This window comes from Limulus polyphemus, unplaced genomic scaffold (assembly GCF_000517525.1).
Source record: "Limulus polyphemus unplaced genomic scaffold, Limulus_polyphemus-2.1.2 Scaffold1631, whole genome shotgun sequence".
Classification (NCBI taxonomy): Eukaryota; Metazoa; Arthropoda; class Merostomata; order Xiphosura; family Limulidae; genus Limulus; species Limulus polyphemus.
In genome coordinates, this window is record NW_013667241.1 from 44,632 (window position 1) to 48,981 (window position 4,350).

At 30.0% G+C, this 4,350-nt stretch overlaps 1 protein-coding gene across 1 annotated transcript in view; it reads right to left on the reverse strand.

Annotated features, from left to right (window-relative positions):
* LOC106464367 (ribonucleoside-diphosphate reductase large subunit-like) overlaps nucleotides 1-4,350 on the reverse strand; it is a 42,350-nt gene that overhangs the window by 30,465 nt on the left and 7,535 nt on the right. The window lies entirely within an intron of this gene.

Sequence of the window (4,350 nt, forward strand, 5' to 3'; positions counted from 1 at the left end):
CTAAAGGACAGGAAAGCATAATAAATTATATGGGAAAATGTAAAGACATGCAAAAAAAGATGTTTTACGATTATTTCACCAAATATTAAAAGATGTGTACATTTTTCATATGTCTTAATTTGAAACATTTCATTGTAATATACTATAGACTATATAAGTTGACAATAATAGCTACAGTTAGTAATATCATAGAGAAGATGAAATAATAATATATTTAAGTTAAATTAAAAAGAACATTTTCCCTTTGAAGGTTCTAGAGGTTATGCATATGAAATGCAAAACCTATAAGTTGAAAAAAAAAGTATTTTTTTTATACTCATGTTGTTTTGTTGGTTATCCGAGAGGCTACTTGGGTACACTCCTATAAACTTATTGTTAACCCTCTTGCTAAAGGTATCCATTTCTGTGCATGTCACAAGGTTTTTAGTGAGTTAGATTCAAGATTTAATTACAATTACTTTTTGTTTACGTTATACCAATTACTTTATAATAAAATCATAGCTAATAATCCATATTTTAATAGTATACAAGTTTTAAGTTCTTAATTTTATAAGGCAATATTAAAAACGATCCTTAATTTCCCCTAGTGTGACACACAACATTTTCTCCATGCATCCCCTCTTCTCTAATTTATTCACCACCCCTCCACTAAGTACGAAATTTAACATAAATTACTCACTATAATATCTTCACCTCTCCGACAAAGAATAATTTTTATAGCCTTCAATCTTGTTTGGTTACAGAGCCATCAAATAGAAAAATCAGACCCCTCTTGCCACACCTATCTGTCACATCCTCTCTTTCAGGATTTGTCAATAGTTCTCTCTTAGATTTAATACTATATTATTTTTACCAATAGAAATCCAAGGTTTTCATCTATCAAATGACATATTATATTATATTGTTTTCTGTATAGAGAACTGTAAAGTTTTCTTTCAGTACAAGCTATGTTTCCACGGAAAACATATCAACTAGCTTGGATAAATTTGTAAGAGCTTTTATCACATAGTTAGAAAGCTAGAAAAATTCTGATAGTTACAGAATATTGTCTGCTTTTTGCATGTTATTCCCCTTTGTTCTTTGTTGCAAAATTTAATTAAATAAAACTTATTTAGTGCACTACTACCATTAGTATAAAAAAGTAGAGTTACGTGTCATCAACAGTCAACCTCAATAAAAGAGAAGGCCCACGTAAGTACTTTATTTCTTATTTTTCATGTGTATTCTTTATTTATTATAATAAAAGTAACTAAAATGTAAAAATAGGAAATTGTTTAGGTTAGATTAGGTTTGTTTTATTTTTAATTTCACATAAAACTACACGAGAGCTATCTGCATTAGCCATCCCTAATTTAGCTGTGAAAGACAAGAGAGAAGGCAGCTAGTCATCACCACCCACCACCAATTCTTGGGCTACTCTTTTATCAATGAATAGTGGGATTGACCGTCACATTATAACGTCCTTACATCTGAAAAGGGGGACATGTTTGGTGGGATGTGGATTCCAACCCACAACCTTCAGATTGCAATTCAAGCTCCCTAACCACCTGGCCAGTTAGATTAGGTAAAATATATAATATAATACAAACTTTTCATGATGCACTCATGTGAGCAGCTCAGAGTAGATCGTGGGTAATGTAATTAGATAGCATAATGTGAGTTGCATGTTCCCCAAGTGATTTACAACCTATAATGGTGCAAATAGTAGTTAGAGATTTCAAAAGGCAATAATACAATAAAATTTATGTATAAATAGATGTATACAGTTACTAGTTTAAAGCTACTTAGAATAAACAAATGTAGTTTCATGTTACAACTTGAAGTCATTCTAGAAAGAAAAAGGTAATGTAGATATATTTTGATTTCTTTTTGGTGTTTACGAGATCGGTCAAATTTAACAACCTTGTAAAAAGTTAGGGAAGAGAAAACAGATAAGATGTAAGTATACATCTATTTATAATTAAATTGTTTTTTTATTGCCCTTTGAACCATGTATAACTATTATCTGCACCATTATAAGTTGTAAATCACTTGGGGAATGTGCAACTGACATTATGCTATTGAAATACATTACCCACCAAGTGCTCGCTTGCGTGCCTTTAGAACCATTTTAATTATATTATTATTATTACTTATTTTACCTAATCTACTCTAAAATAACTTTAAAAAAATACGTATTTTTAGATTTTAGTTACATTTATAATAATAAATAAAGAATAAATATGAAAAACAAAACATAAAGTACTTACCCATACTTCTTTTTCCTTGCCCTCAATTGACAAGGACAGTTAATATTGATTTTTTTTTATAGTAATGATGGGAATGCACTTAATCGTTTTTATTTACTTAATAATACACCAAAGAATATATATTAATAACATGCAAAAAGTAGACAAATTCCACTAACTTTCAAAGTTTTTCTGGCTTTCTAACTGTGCGACAAGACCCGTTACAAATTCATCCAAGCTAGTCATTAACTTTCTTATGGGAACGAATCTTGTACTGTGAGTGGAATTAACGATATTCTGTTCAGAACACAACGTTATACAATACATCATTTGATAGATGAAAACCTCGACTTTTTATTGGTTATAGATAATATATAATGATAGAGAACTATCAACGAATTGTGAAAGAGAATGTGACAGGTGGGTGTGGCAGGAGGGGTCTGATTTTCTGTTCGAAAGTTCTGTAACCAAACATAATTGAAGGCTATAAAAATTAAGGTTTATTTGAGAAATAATGATTTTATAGAGTATTTTACATTTAATTTCATACTTTTTCGAGGGGTTATGGATAAAATAAGGATGATGACATGCTAAGAGAAAATGTGTCATGTGGGTCGAACTAGTGGAATTGAGGATTATTTAAAAATATTGCCCTCTAGAAGTAGAAGTAGAAGTTAAACAAGAAGTAATTTAATAATATTTTCAATGTAAGACACTAAAACTTTGTGTCATGCACAGTAAAGGATACCCAGGTCAATAAGGTTAAATGAGTACAAAGTGGTCACATGGTCAGTCAATTCGACAGATCCTACGTAGAGAGAGTTAAAAAGCTTAAGTACAGGGTGAAACAGGAATTACCAGCCAATAATAGATTAACATTATATGACTGTAAAATATAGATACTCAATGCTTTGTACACTATACAATCAGTGCCTTAAGGGAGCCAACCCCTAAATTATGTATGAAGTGAAGAAGTAAAACCAAAATCAATACATGTAATATTAAATTCTATTACACATACTCATAGAATAATTACTTTAAAAAGACACAAATATATTGAAAGTGACGTCTCAGACATATCTTTTATTTGGAAAGGTTGCTTTTCTACTGGTAAAATTTTATACACACTTAATGGGGGTTGTGTCTTAGTCTAGGCATATATTTACCAATTGCTATATATAATATAAAGAGAATTTAATTACAGGGAAACTATAAACGTTTACTATATTCTCAAACTAATCTCCATGACAATCTCCAGCCGCAGCTTAATATTTTACATCTCAAACAAATGCAATCAAATACTCTACAGCTATAGTAAATCATCAGTTAGCTACTAGCTATGTTCATTATCATTATAAAGTTAGCTACTGTATCAAGTAATTCTTTGTCCATAGCTGAGCATAAAAAAAAACAAGCAACTAAGATAAATTAAAAATTGGGAATTTAAAATCCTGCAAATAGGGATCATAAAAAAGTAAGGAAACAAGGCTGAAGATATTGTAGACATTATTTACTCAAGCTATGAATCCCTATTTCGACTCCACCAAATGTAATTCTAGGTAACAGCATGGAACCAAAATAGGGGTTTGAAGTGTGAGTAAATAACGTCCATCTTCAACCTTGCTTGTTTACTTTTTTATGATCCCTATTTTCAGGTTTTTAAAATTCCCAATTTTTTATTTATCTTGTAACAAAAGAAACAACTTCTGAATTGAAGAACTAAGGTTAGTTAACCCTTCCATTATGGGCTGGGTGGATTCTTTAGTTTTAGATAATTTGTTTTTATTCTACCTCAATTTAAACTAGCAGAAAAATAACACAAGTTCTTACTTTGTAAAATACAGAAATATATTGGCTATCATACATTACATGTGTGTGTGTGTTTTCAAATAAATACTTCAATGTCAGATATTTTTCTTCAAACATAAAACAGTAAATAAAAATATTTGGAAAACAATGATTCCTACTACTTACAATGCCACGAAGTCCTTTTTTGCACTCGTGAGCCATACTTGCTAAGCTTTGTCCAAATTCACATGTGGATATGGAAAAAAATTTTTTGTGGACTTTATATAAGCATTTTGAAATACATAAAAATTATAAATTACTATAACAATACCCA